Below are 14,860 nucleotides of genomic sequence, written 5' to 3' on the forward strand. Positions count from 1 at the left end.
CTGCAAACTATCCACTCCTCGAGCAAAGCTCGAGCCAATATGAGCTCAGCACTAAAATCTGAACAATCCCCACCCTGGAAGCCATATATAAATCCTGTGTCTGTTCAGCTTCTGGCTGTTCCTGCTAACCGGCTGTCCTCTGCCACTCTGGGAGAGGGCAGCCACTCTCCTGGATTCTTCCTTTTAATAAACCCCTTCAATGAGCTTTGGGTGAAGATCTTCTTTTGCTGCTGCAGCGATGGAGCAGAGGCAATCCCGGGCAGGGTAGAGGGAGCAGGACTGTAACACTTTTGCCGGGGAAACCTTCCACTGGCAGAGTGGAGTTGTAACACTCTGCTCCCTGCTCTCTTCTCTCCACTCTCCAGGAGCACAGCTGAACTGTTCCAATTTCGCCTGAGAAACCTCCTGCCGAGCAAACCTGCTACACTGGGTGAACATCCCTAGTTGGAAGACCCTGTACTGCCAGAGCAGAGCAGATACACTGGGGAAGCCTTTCCCTGAGGCAAGGCTGTAAGCTGCTATGCTTACTACAACCTGTGGTGGTCCTTGGCTCCCGAGCTCCAGGATACCTTTCCACCCGAGATGTGTAACACTCAGTATTCTGTGGCTCCAGAGCTCCAGGATACCTTTCCACCTGAGCTGTATAACACTCAGTATTCTGTGACTCCCGAGCTCCAGGATACCTTTCCACCTGAGCTGTGTAACACTCAGAATTCTGTGACTCCCGAGCTCCATGATACCTTTCCACCCGAGATGTGTAACACTCAGTATTCTGTGACTCCCGAGCTCCAGGATACCTTTCCACCTGAGCTGTGTAACACTCAGTATTCTGTGACTCCCGAGCTCCATGATACCTTTCCACCCGAGATGTGTAACACTCAGTATTCTGTGACTCCCGAGCTCCAGGATATCTTTCCAGCTGAGCTGTGTAACACTCAGTATTCTGTGACTCCCGAGCTCCAGGATACCTTTCCATCTGAGCTGTGTAACACTCAGTATTCTGTGACTCCCGAGCTCCAGGATATCTTTCCACCTGAGCTGTGTAACACCCAGTATTATGTGACTCCCGAGCTCCAGGAAACCTTTCCACCTGAGCTGTGTAACACTCAGTCTTCTGTGACTCCCGAGTGCCAGAATACCTAACCAACTCCTGTTCCATCCAGATCCGCGAGAAACACTTACAAAGTCTTCTTCTGGAAATCAGGTAGGGATTCCTGCCTGAGTCTTCAGCTTTTGGTGTGAGTTGAGGAACTCTTCACATGCCTATGGGCCTTACCCAGTCTCAGATCTGGTTCCACGATGACTCCTAAGCTATCACTGAAGCTATAGAACTTTTCCAGAATGATTCTTTTTTGTCTTGAGCAACTACAGTGGCATTTACTGGAGGTGGGGAGTGGGCTGGCAGAATAGGCTGGGGAAGAAGAAATTAGGAAGAAATGAAGAGCTCCAGTTTGTATAACAAGCAGTTATCCTGTGAGCCCAGGGCAGGAGCTCCAGGCTTATAATTACCAGAAATGACATTGTCCTAAAGGCATATCTGTATCTCTGATCACTTGAGCTAGATACAAGAAAGGACTTAGACTGAGGCTAGGCTGCCCTACCACCTGGAGGTAGGGAGAGAAGGGGTGTTAGATAAGAAGTAGTTAGTAAGAACATGGAAGATGCAGACAGTAACAGAGCCAGGGATCTGACAAACTGAAGGTACTACTACTACTACTACTACTACTACTACTACTACTACTACCACCACCACCACCACCACCACCACCACCACCACCACCACCACTACCACCACCACCACCACCACCACCACCACCACCACCACCACCACCACCACCACTACTACTACTACTAGTACTTCTACTTCTATCACTGACACAGGATCTCTTTATGCAGCCCAGGAAGGATATCTTGTAACTTTCTTCGTAGGACAGGTTGGCCTCAAATTCACAGAGATCTGCCACGGTGCAGAAATTAAAAGCATGCACAGAGTCCTGAACTTGTTTTTTTCCTGTCGGAGCCTCATCAAAAATGATGCTACTGGATCAAAGCTACTCAACATAAAGAAATGGCAAATATTTAAAGAGACTAAAAAAAGAAGAAAGACAGCTGGGTGGTGGTGGCGCACGCCTTTAATCACAGCACTAGGGAGGCAGAGGCAGGTGGATCTCTGTGAGTTCAAGGCCAATCTGGTCTACAGAGTGAGTTCTAGGACACCCAGGGCTACGCAGAGAAACCCTTTCTCGAAAAAGAAAGAAAAGAAGAAAAGAAATTAAGCAATAGAGAGAACAGAGCTGAGGAAGAAGGATGAAATAGCACCTCTAGCAGAGCCTGTTTTCATTCTTTTTGGATATTCTTAATTTTTCCCATTTTTTTACTTTATTATTTCATTTTACATTCCAACCCTAGTTCTCCCTTCCACCCCTTCCGTCCCCCTTGCCCACTCCCAGTCGACCCCTCTGTTTCCATCCTTAGTCCCCAGTGGTTTTTCTCCAACAAGCGCTGGAAGAATCACTGAAGACATGTCAGTTCATACTGTGACTGGCAGACGTGCTTTCTGTCTCCACGGTAGCCTCAGGACTTCCTTGCATAGTGACCTCATCTCCTGCATGTCCTCCCATCACTCTAGCCTAGCCACACAGGCCTCCTCCTCTTATCTCATCTCTGATGGAGGTTTTCCTTTCCTTTTCTTTATTCCCTCTCTCTTTCTTCCTTTTTCCCTCCCTTCCCTCCCTCCCTCTCTTCCTCCTTCTTTCTTTCTTTTTGAAACAGGTTTTCTCTGTATTGTTTTGGAGGCTGTCCTGGAACTCACTCTGTAGACCAGGCTGGCCTGGAACTCAGAGATCCACCTGCCTCTGTTCTCAAGTGCTGGGAGTAAAGGCGTGCTCTATCACTGCCTGGGTGATGGAGGTTTTCTTACATAGATTCTCAGCTCCACTCTGAACTACAGCAGAAATTTTTTCTGGGTTTTGGAATTTGTCTCCTAACAATCTTTCAGATGAATTTTTTGGGGGGGGTTCCTAGACAGGGTTTCTCAGTATTGTTTTGGAGCCTGTCCTGGAACTAGGTCCTGTAGACCAGGGTGGTATTGAATTCACAGAGATCTGCCTGCCTCTGCCTCCTGCGTGCTGGGATTAAAGACATGCCCCACCACCACCGCCCTGCTCAGATAATTTTTATGTGTGCTGTGCTTACATCTGGAAACCATTAACCCAGTGACATAATTTTAAAAATTGAAGCCCTAGTGTCATTTCAGTTGTTGGATTCTTCCCTATTGCAAACTACTAACCAGCACTTCAAGAAATCTCATGTAAAACCTTTATAAGAATACCGAATATAATTTCAGAAGATTAGTAATTAACAAGTCTATTAATGGATTTGTATAAATTTTATTTTAAGTTACATGCGTGAAACATCTCACTGAATTATATGTGTAAAGTATCTCTAAAAATTAATTCTTTGATGGGTGCTGCTTCATCCTGATATGCTTCCCATAAAAGTAACAAGTTGCCTAAATTGTTTTGTTATGTTCTCCACATGCCAGTCTCCAGTAATCCCAAAGGCATTCTCTGAACAAGTCCTATTTCTTACATAAGAGGAAATGGGCTGACACAGAACTGCTTGATTAGCTTTACAAAAGGCTGAAGATGCCAGTAGAATGCTTGCCTAGCATGCATGAAGTCCTGCACTTCATCTCCAGCACCACGTGAAATGAGGCATGGGGGCAGAATTGCTATCCCAGCCCTCAGAAGGTAGAAGCAGGTTGATCAGAAGTTCAAGTTCATCTTTCGTTACCTAGCAAGACTAAGGCCAGCTTGGGCTACAAGAGACTTTCTGAAAAAAAAAGAAGGGGGCAACACTGGCCCTTAACCTGAGGACCCCGGTAAAATTCCAAGCACTCACATGACAGCTCACAATGGTCTGTAATTCTAGTTCCAGGGGCTCTGCCACCTCACATAGACACACATGCGGCAGAACATCAATGTACATAAAAGAAAATAAATCATTAAAAATCCCTACCACCAAAAAAGTAAACAAAAACAAAAAATCCACTAACCTTTCAGTTATCGAAAGAAAATGTAAATTTTTCATCTTTAGAGTTGTTTTAAAATAATAACTAAAATCATATACTTGGTTGCACAGGGTATACAATCTCCTGAAGTTACATCTGCTTTAAATCTGTCTAGTTTTACAATTTTATAATCTGACTAAACTACTTTTTAACATAACTCATCAACAATATGTTTATTTATTATTTTTGTTTTTTTGAGACGGGGTTTCTCTGTGTAACAGCTTTGGATGTCCCAGAACTCACTCTGTAGTCCTGGATGGCACTGAACACACAGAGATCTACCTGCCTCTCCAGTGCTGGGATTAAAGATGTTCGCCTACATGCCCAGCTGCTTTAATTTCTAACTGCCTAGGCTTGGCAAGAATTCCTTTCCCCTTGAAGATAATGCTATAAGCCTCTTGAGCCCACTTTACAGAAACAGACTCAAAGTATAGACACAATAGGAGAAGTGGTGCACAGCTTCTCAAAGGTTCTTACTTCCGTAATTGCACCCCTTATTGATAATACTAATCACAGCTCCCTGTCATATCATCTCTCGTTTCAAACCTTAATCTCTACATATCAGCTAATAAATAATGTCTTGCCTAACCACTTTGAAGAATGCTGGTTGTGTGTCCCTCCTGGGTCAAACTCACAACCACCCTTTGTGGCCTCACCCATTGTCTTAACAGACTTTCCCACTTTGCCACTTGTAAACTGCTCTGAGCCAAACATTGCCACCACCCGTTATTTCTCCCACATCTCTCTCTTCGGTATGTCAGACTGCTTTAGCTCAGCAGGAACACACCTTGTGGGCATTCTAGATTCCAAAGACTACAACAATACCAAAATGCATAATACTACCACACAGCCCCTATGTCCAAATATTCACAATGCGTCGATTCTCTCTGGCACACAGGCATACCACTGACTACCTTCCAGTTGGTCTGGGACATGTACCCTGGTGTTCCTCTTCCCATATTAGGAGTGGTACCTGGTGAAGAGCCCCTCGCAATTCCCACCAGTAAATTTATAGCAGGACGACATGACAAGCGAGCAATTCAGATCATTCCCCTCCTGGCAGCTCTGGGCATAACTGCAGGTGTGGCCACAGGAGCAGCAGGATTGACTACTTCCCTAACGATGTACCACAGGCTTTCCTCATAATTCAACCAGGATTTCCAACAGCTAGCTCAAACCATCCTCACCCTTCAGGGTCAGATAGACTTACTGTCTGCTGTGGTACTACAAAGTCGGACAGGACTAGATTTACTAACAGCAGAAAGAGGTGGATTTTCCTCTTTCTCGAGGAAGAATGTTGCTTTTATGTTAACCAGGAATAGTAAAGGATAAAATTCAACAACTTCAAACAGACCTTCAAAAATATAAAGAACAATTTGATAGCTCTGGCCAGTGGATCACTAATAATCCAATATCGAACTGGATGCTAGATTTCCTAAACCCTCTTCTCTCTGTTTTCTTAATTCTACTAGTGGCACCCTGTCTTATATATTTTTTTGTCTAAATTCCTTCAACAACAAGTTAAAAAACTTCTATCCAAACTTTCAACCAGTTGTTATTACAGTATTATCAGCCCCTAGCTAAGGAACCAGAAAGCTACAACACCTGGACACATCTGGAAAAAGATGAAGACTGTCCCATGAACCCTGATGCTCCCATTCAGCAGGAAGTAGTCTAATGGTAACACCGCCCCTTTTCCAAACCCCAGGTTTATTAAACAAAAAAGGGGGGTGTAGGGGAAAGGGGCCAGTCAAAGAAACACACCCTGAGCAGAGCCAAAGAAACACACTTTGGCCCTGCAACCAGAACCAAAGAAATGTACCCTGACCCTGAAACCAGTGCCAAAGGAACCCACTTAGTCCCTGGCATCAGAGTCAGTGAAAGAAATGCACCCTGGCCCTAAAATTGGAGCCAAAAGGCTAAAAAGGACCAGGGAAAGAAACACACTTTGGCTCTGAAACCAGAGCCAAATCTGACCTTAATCCTGTGCAGAAAAGTAACCAATCCTGGTGCAGAGCTCTAGCCAATCTGAGCTCAGCACTGAAATTGGACCAATCACTACCCTAGAAAAACTTCCCTGCCCCCAGGAATCCCTATATAAACCCTGCGTATGTTCCCCTTGGCTGATCCAGCTGCCTTCCATTAAACCCTTCCCGATGAGCTTTGGGTGAAGATCTTCTTTTGCAGTAGCAACGGAGGAGAGGCCAGCCTAGGAAGAACACAGCAAGCAGTGGCGACCCTGGGCAGCATAGAGCAGAGCAGAGCAGAGTAGAGCAAGCAGGGCTGTAACACTTGCCCGGGAAACCTTCGCTTGTCAGAGCAGAGTTGTTACACTCCGCTCTCTGCTCTCCGTTCTTTGCTCTCCAGGAGCAGAGCTGAATTGTAACAACTTCGCCGGAGAAACCTCCTGCCCAGGAAAACTGCTACACTAGGCGAACATCCCCAGCCTGAAGACCCTGTCTGCAGGAGAAGAACCGATATACACCGGGGAAGCCTTTCTCTGACACAAGGCTGTAAGCAGCTAAGCTTACTGCAACCTGTGGTGGTCTTTGGCTCCTGAGCTCCAGGATACCTTTCCATCTGAGCTGTGTAACACTCAGTATTCTGTGACTCCCGAGCTCCAGGATACCTTTCCATCTGAGCTGTGTAACACTCAGTCTTCTGGGACTCCCGAGCTCCAGGATACCTTTTCCTCTGAGCTGTGTAACACTCAGTCTTCTGTGACTCCCTAGCTCCAGGATACCTTTTCCTCTATGCTGTGTAACACTCAGTCTTCTGTGACTCCTGAGCTCCAGGATACCTTTCCACCTGAGCTGTGTAACACTCAGAATTCTGTGACTCCCGAGCTCCAGGATACCTTTTCCTCTGAGCTGTGTAACACTCAGTATTCTGTGACTCCCGAGGTCCAGGATACCTGTCCACCTGAGCTGTGTAACACTCAGTATTCTGTGACTCCCGAGCTCCAGGATACCTTTCCACATGAGCTGTGTAACACTCAGTATTCTGTGACTCCCGAGCTCCAGGATACCTTTTCACCTGAGCTGTGTAACACTCAGTATTCTGTGACTCCCGAGCTCCAGGATACCTTTTCACCTGAGCTGTGTAACACTCAGTATTCTGTGACTCCCGAGCTCCAGGATACCTTTCCACATGAGCTGTGTAACACTCAGTATTCTGTGACTCCCGAGTTCTAGAATACCTGATCCACTCCTGTTCCATCCCATCCGGACCCATCCTGAAACGCTTACATTTTGTGCTGAAACCGGGAATAGGCTCTTCTGGTGCCTGTGCTCCCCTTGGTGGACTGAGCCGCACTGGGACCCTATCTCTCATCTCCAGTTGGCCTGCAGCAGACTCGCCTTCCAGCTCACCAATCGCTCGACACTCCATCCACCATCAACGATTGGGTAAGTCTCCCCTTCAGGTGGTGTTTCAGCTCCCTAAGTCAGGGGTCTTTGTAGAGGTGGAGGTACCCCAGCCAAGGCCCTTAAGGCTACAGCTGACCCTCCTAACCTGACGCCATCCTACCACCCTTGAAATTGCAATCCTGCAGTTTCCTTAGGGCCAACCGTGTCATTGAGTCCCTTCCTGATGCCCTCCCTTGGAGCTGGCTGTCATCCCACAGCTCCTCTAGGCCCTTGTGGCTTCTGCGACTCCATTCCTGACCCTTTCCTGTGGATGAGATCCCTCTTAGAGCTCGGTTTCCGTCTATGCCTTCTGGCTTCTAGAAAAGCCCTGGTACCAGGCGCCGAGTCTCTTCTGGCTTAGCTGGGCTAAGCCTGACCCCCGTTGAGTTGGGTGAAGACCCTCTGAATGGCTTGGTCCTCTTTCGGTTGTCCTCCCTGAGTCCTGGGGACGCCCTTGACTACAGGCTGCAGTGACCTTTTCCTTCTCATCCATGGGAACTGTGTCATCTGTACCCTCCGGTTCCCCCTTGGGATGCCTCCTAGAAAACCTCCAGTCTCTACACCTGACACCTGAACTGAAGGGTCCTAAACTTATTTGCTTACAATCAAATTTTGTCTAAATATCCCTTCGATAATCAGTCCACATGGCCACGTAATGGCACCCTCGATCCCAATATTATTCGGGACCTTTAGAACTACAGTGAGCGATTGGAGAAGTGGAAGGAGATTTTCTATGTCCAGGCTTTCTCTCTGCTATGTTCCAAGCCTTCTCTCTATGCCTCGTGCTCTCCCACTCAACTCCTTTTGGCTAGGAAGTCTGAACAAGATGATCCCTCCGCTACTTTTGATCCAGCCAATGAGCCTTCTCACCGTCCAACAAAACCCTCAGCTCCCCCTCTCGCTCAGGCCCCTCCGACAGAACAATTTGGGGTGTCTGAGATTTGTGAGCTAGCATCACTTTGCAGGAGTTAAGACTGAAAACTTTGCGCAGGCTTGGAAAGGGGTCAGAGGGAGGGATCTTTCCAAAGTCCCTGACGAAATACGGTGCCTACGTCAAATGGCCTCAAGACCCCGGGAGCGGTATTCCCCCCCAGGCTCAGGTTAACTGCAGTGCACACGCCTGAGTGACTGAGACAGCGGCGACACCGCATGGGAGGTCACTAGTGGGAGAGCAAGCGAGCAGTCCTTTGCTAAGGAATCTCCTAGGTGTGTCCCATCATTGACGGGCGTCGCAGCGAACCAATGGGCGAGGCGGAGGGAGAGGTGGGGGCGGGACCGACGGGCCCAGAGGGCGGGGTTTCCCGTGCGGCCGCCTCTGAGCGCCTGGCTGGGGCAGCGGCGCCGGCGAGAGGGCGGGGCCGGGTGAGCTGCTGCAGGCCTGGCGGGCAGTGAGCTGTGAGCTGTGATGCGCGGCCGCCGAGAGTCCTGCCGCCGCCCAACCTTCGCCACGGTGCCGGGGATCCACAAGCTGCCGGTTGAAGAGACCCTGGAAGACAGTCGGCAGATAAGGTGCCGGAGCGGCCTTCGCTGTCTCCGGTGGGGCCTGGCGCTTGAAATCCGCGCCGGCTCTCCTTCGCCTTCCACGGGAGGTGCTGCTGTTATCGCGATGCTATGCTGGCGCGAGATCAGTCCCGGGCGCTGCGTTTTCCGTGGCGGCCTGGCGCGCCCGGAAGGAAGGGGCCTCCGAGTGCGACGCCGGCGGACGCGGCAGTGTGCACCTTGCTCCCCTGGGGTGTCGTTGTCCGCGCGGGGCTCTCACTTGAGCCGTGCCCCGGGGCGGCGCAAGGCGCCTGCCTGCTCTGCCAAGCCTTTGGTTGCCGGCTTGACCCGAATAAAGTCGTCAAAAATAAAAGCCCTGTTATGTGCCTTGGGGATGATGTTAGTGTGGGTTGCTCTAGCTGGAGACAGTCTGGGAAAATAAACCTTAGATTTCCTTTTCAGTAGTGAGTGAAATCTGTTGTGTTTTAAAAGGTGTTAGGGCCTGTAACTCGCTTCAACTTCATTCTTATGCCAGCTTTTTATATATAGTAAGGAATGTAGAACAATGTTGCTGGTGGATTCCTTAAATGAGGCTTGCTGAAAAATACATATTATATACATTTATACTGTGGTGCGCCCTCCCTCCAAAAAAACAGCGCTAGAGCTTACTTTCCTCGATGACACTTTTGCCTTGGATTTTGTGCCAGTTTTGATTTGCAGGTTGAAACTGGGCTCTGATTGTAGAATTGTTTTCTCATTCTGAAAGCTATCTTCATAGGCAAGTTGCTCAGACGTAATATCCCCTTTATCAGGCAGTATGAGAAAGACACCCACGTTTCAGGTTATCTCACAGCTGCTTTAAGTCTTGCTTAGTGACTTTCCAGTGTAAAGTTTTATGGTATATTTATTTCAAATGATTTGCGACAATTTTGAGGTTGTATTGGTCAGCATAATTTTATCTTTACTTTCTTAAAGACTCAATACACTGTCTGAACTTCTTTTACCCAGTGTACTTTTTATAGCCCATAAAGTCTATCAAGAGAATGGTTTGTACAGTGCCCTATCTGTGACTTTCGATACAGTGGTCATCTTGAAATTTCCATGTAATTAGTTTACACCTTGAGTCAGACTCATTCTGTAGCCCAGCCTGGCCTCAAAATGGATTCCTCCTGTCTCTAACTGGTGGTTGCAAGGTTGGACCACAAGTCTTTCAGTGGCTGTTATTGTGTTAATGTAAAAGTTGTTTATATGTGTTCTGGCTGCGTGTGTGTGTGTGTGTGTGTGTGTGTGTGTGTGCCACTTGCACACTTGACCCACAATGGTCAGCAGAGAGTGTTGGGTCTCCTGGAACTGGGGTTACTGGTGTTTGTGAGCCACCGTGTGGGTGCTGGAAATTGAACCTGGTTTGTCTAGAAGAGCAGTCCGTGTGTTAACCACTGAGCCATCTCTTCAGCCCCTCTTTGTTAATTTAAAATGGTTTTGGGGGGGGGACTGGAAGCGAGATCCAGGACGTTGCACTTGCTGGACCAATGCTATACCACTAAGATAAATCCTCAATTCGCTTCTCTTTTATTTTGTGTGGGTGTATGTGTTGTATGTGTTTGCACGTGTGTGTATGTGTGCTCATGAGAACAGAGGCCACAGATCGGTGCATCTTCCTTGATTGCTTATAATCCAGGGTCTTTCTCTGAACCCTGGGTTTGTTAATTCGGGTAGTCTAGCAAGCCAGCTTGCCCCAGGTATCCTGTCTCTGTCTTGTAAGTGTTGAGAGTACATGTGACCTGCACATGCCCAGTTTTACATGGGTTCTGGGGAATCTGGACTCTGGTCCTCAAGCTTGCAAGGTAAGGCTATATCTACTGAGCCATCTTCCCAGCCCCATTATGAGTATATGTGACACAGCAGCTGCTCTTGTGTTTGTGGGCATGCAGAGGCTAGAGGACAAGGCCAGGCGTCCTTCCTCCTCAGCCTCTACCTAACTTGTTTTTTTGAGACAGGGTCTCCCCTAGAGACAAGGGTCTCATGGGATCATGTAGGCTAGGCTAGCTGGGCTGAAGCCCTAACTAAGGATCTGCTTGTCGACGCCTTCCCAGCACTAGGATTACACACACCTGCCACCATACCCAGCTTTTTTACCTGGGTGCTTTATAGCTAGCATGTCCTCACAGGGTTCTCAATGGTGCTGTATAACTAAAATATCTTCACAGTAATCCGAATTTAAAAATTCAAGCCTGCATATTTGCTTAAGTGATTTCACAAACATCTTAATATTTTCATTAGCATATACTAATAACATAACAATGGAATTTATTATGACATTTTATTTTTATTTGCCCTTTACCTCTATTGTTTTCCCTTCTTCTTCCTAGCTAGATGACATCTTACTCGTGTCTTTTACAAGTTTTTGTTTTGTTTTGAGAGAAAACTCTTGTGTTGCTAGCCTGAGAGTCCCCTCTGCCTCAGCTTTCAAAATAGTTGTAACTATAGCAGGTGAACCACGTCCAGCTCCCATCGTTGTCCTTTTAGAGTTTTTCCAAAGTTCTGCTTTTGTAAATAGGGCTGAGCTGAATGCTTTTGAATGCATTTGACAGATGTGGAGGGGTTTTTCTATCGGGGGAAGTGAATGGGAAGGGGACAGGGGAGACCCGGCTTCTGGGGACAGGAGTGGCAGAAGAGGAGAGAGAAAGTTGGGAGGTGGGCTCCTCCCTTTTAAAAGGGAATGTAGTGAATATGCACAGGTGGTGCTCTGAGTTGCTGCAGCTAAGTGCATGTCCTGTCAGAACCCCAAGAGCAGGCCAGTACAGATGCAGACAGATATCTTGGAGTTCGAGACCAGCCTGGTCTACAAGAGCTTGTTCCAGGACAGCCTCCAAAGCCACAGAGAAACCCTTCCTTGGAAAACCAAAAAGAATAAAAAGATTAGTTTTTTATTGTTGGAGCTTGAATTCAGCTCTATTTGGGCTTTTGTTTTTTCAAGACAGGGTTTCTCTGTGTAACAGCCTTAGGTGTACTGGAACTTTCTTTGTAGACCAGGCTGCCTGGGACTCAGAAATCTACCTGCCTCTGACTCTGGAGTGCTGGGATTAAAAGCATTCGACACTATTCACCTGGCCTCTGGCTCTTTTTTTTTTCTTTTTTTTTCTTTTGAAATTTGATTTACAGTAAAGCTTGCAAAGTTCAATTCTAATTTATTTAACATAAGGATGTTTAAAGTTATATACTGGAGAAAGAGAAATTTAACCCTCTACTAGTACATGTCTTATCTGTGTTTTGAAAATAAGAATCACAGTGAATTTTTTTTTTTGGAGACAGGGTTTGTCATTTTGGCTTTCGAACCTGTCCTAGAACTCATAGATCAGGCTGGCCTTGAATTCACAGGTATCCACCCTACCTCTACCTCCCAGTGCTGGGATTAAAGGCAAGTGAGTGTTGAATCCTGTTAATTATTTTGGTTTTTTGAGACAGTTTCTAAGGGCTGGAGAGATGGCTCAGCTGTTAAGAACACTAGCTGTTCTTCCAGAGGACCCAGGTTCAATTACCAGCACCCACATGACATCTCACAACTGTCTGTAACTGCAATTTCAGGGGATTTAATACCTTCATACAGACATACATGCAGGGAAAAGCACCAATGCACATAAAATAAAAATGAAATTAAAAAAAGGAAGAGACAGGACCTCTCTGTGTAGTCTTGACTGTCTTGGAACTCATTCAGTAGACCAGGGTGGTCTAGATCTCAGAGACCCACGTGCCTCTTTCTCCTGAGTGCTGGAATGAATGGCATACACCACTATGTTTAGCTATCTTCTTTAATGTTGTAAAGCAGCCCCGAGAGACAGGCAGTGGACCACTAGAGTGAAGAAGAGTCTGCCGTATCTGGCCAGTTGTAGTGCATGTGTGTAGTCTCAGCTACAAGGGTGAAGCAGGGTGAAAGCTTTGGCAAAGTACAATACTGAGACTGTGGACTTCCTATGTCACAGAGGTCTTGTGCCACATCCTACACCAATTGCCTAAGTTCTTCCTTTGAATACGGAAGTTAGTGAATAAAAATATGAAGTCTGCCCAGGTGTGGTGGCTCACATCTATAGTCTCAGTATATCAGATGCTGAAGCAGAATGACTGCCATGAGTTTGAGGCCAGCTTGACCCTCTCTTAAAATGAATAAACTATATGTGTGTGTTGGGTTGCGGTAGTGTCATCCTTTGGATTTTAAGCCTTAATTGTCCATTACGTACTTCTTTTCTTTCCTTTCTTCCTTCATTCTTTTTAAGTATGGCCACCATGCATTGCTTCCTATTTTTAGGTTGAATAACAGGAGTTTTGATTTGCAAAAGCACGTCTTCGTTCTTCTTGCCAATGCTCCTTTTTGTTTTTCTTTTGGGGTAGGGTTTCTGTGTGGGACTGGTGTCTTAGAACTCTCTCTGAGGACCAGGCTGGCCTTGAACTCAGAGATAGGTTCCTCCTCTGTCTTCCAAGTGCTGGAAATAAATGTGTGCACTACCATGCCCAGCTTTTATGGTGGTACTTTAATGACATGGAACAGAATTTAAAAAATCCTTTGACATCTGTATTATTATCGAAAGAGTATAGAGAGATTAAGAGCCAGAATTAGTAGAGTTCTAGTATTTTACTGCTTTGAGAAAAAGTGTTTCACTGTCTGATTTATATAAACTTATGATTTCTTTCACAGACAAGGTCTCTCCTGGTTTTATTTGAAGATGCTACCGCCATTTGCAATTACACGAACCAATTGTATCAAGCTATGCATCAGATTGATGATGCACAGGTAAAGAATTAAAAGGTCAACAATACTGCCTAAAAGAGAGTCTCTCAGCACATGAGGACAGACGTAGTGTCCATTGACTTACTGCTACATACCTCATTCGCTCTTAGGCCCGGAGTAATATCTGCTGAAATGATGAATGAATACTGTGGTGGTTTGGATAGGAATGGTGCCTCCATTCCTGGCCTACTGTGGCATGCACTTCTGCTGCCTGTAGATAAAGATGTAGATCTCTCAGCTCCTTCTCCAGCAGCTGTCTGCTTGCATTCTGCCATGTTTCCCAAATTGATGGTGATGGACTGAACTCTGAAACTGTAAACCAGCCCCAGTTAAGTATTTTCCTTTATAAGAGTTGCTGTGGTCATGACTTCTCTTCACAGCAATAGAAACCCTGAGACACACACCAAGTATATTATATTGCAGAACTTATATTTCAGTCAGACTTGTAGTACTAAACAAGTGACAGTGTTGTAGGGTCCGTCACATTTCCTGGTAGTGCGAACTTTCTTACTGGAGTTCAATGGTAGTGGATTGACTGAAGACCCCATAGTGTCATATTTTCCTTAATCATGCTTTTAACTTTAAGGAGTCCCCTCTGTTTTTTGGTAGTAAAGGCTTTGAAAGTCGCCATAGTAGAACTCTATGACTAATTTTTCTTTTAGAAGAAACATAAAACTTGAGGAGGCTGTGTTTGTATAATTTATAAGCTTTAACAGCAGTTTGCATTCTTTTGATGTACTTTATTTGGGATTAGTTAAGTATATTAATTTTTTCCTTGTCTCTATCTACTGCTATGATAGTTGTGTCTCCCCCAGCTCATGATAGGTTTTACATGGCTTCCTTTTTGACCACAGATGTTCAGTTAATAAGTAAAGTATTATATCACAGCTGAAAACACCTGAATTAACCAAAATGCCGTTCACCTGACTTTGCTGCCTTGTTGTGTCCCATGTTAAGCATATTGTTACATTATTGAACGCTTATATTCTTTAGATTGGAGAATAATCAGGCATTCTCATAACTACAAATGTTGCTGACATTATGTACAGTTAACTTCTGGTTTTAAATAAATTTAATATTTAGTTTTAATTATCAAAACCCTCAAAACAATAACAAAAA

At 45.9% G+C, this 14,860-nt stretch overlaps 1 pseudogene; it reads left to right on the forward strand.

The window, feature by feature from the left end:
* The first annotated feature begins 5,005 nt into the window (after positions 1-5,005).
* Positions 5,006-14,860, forward strand: part of LOC106022748 — a 31,941-nt pseudogene continuing 22,086 nt past the window's right edge.

The sequence above is a fragment of the Mesocricetus auratus genome, unplaced genomic scaffold (genome assembly GCF_017639785.1).
Source record: "Mesocricetus auratus isolate SY011 unplaced genomic scaffold, BCM_Maur_2.0 Super-Scaffold_100003, whole genome shotgun sequence".
In the NCBI taxonomy this organism is placed as follows: Eukaryota; Metazoa; Chordata; class Mammalia; order Rodentia; family Cricetidae; genus Mesocricetus; species Mesocricetus auratus.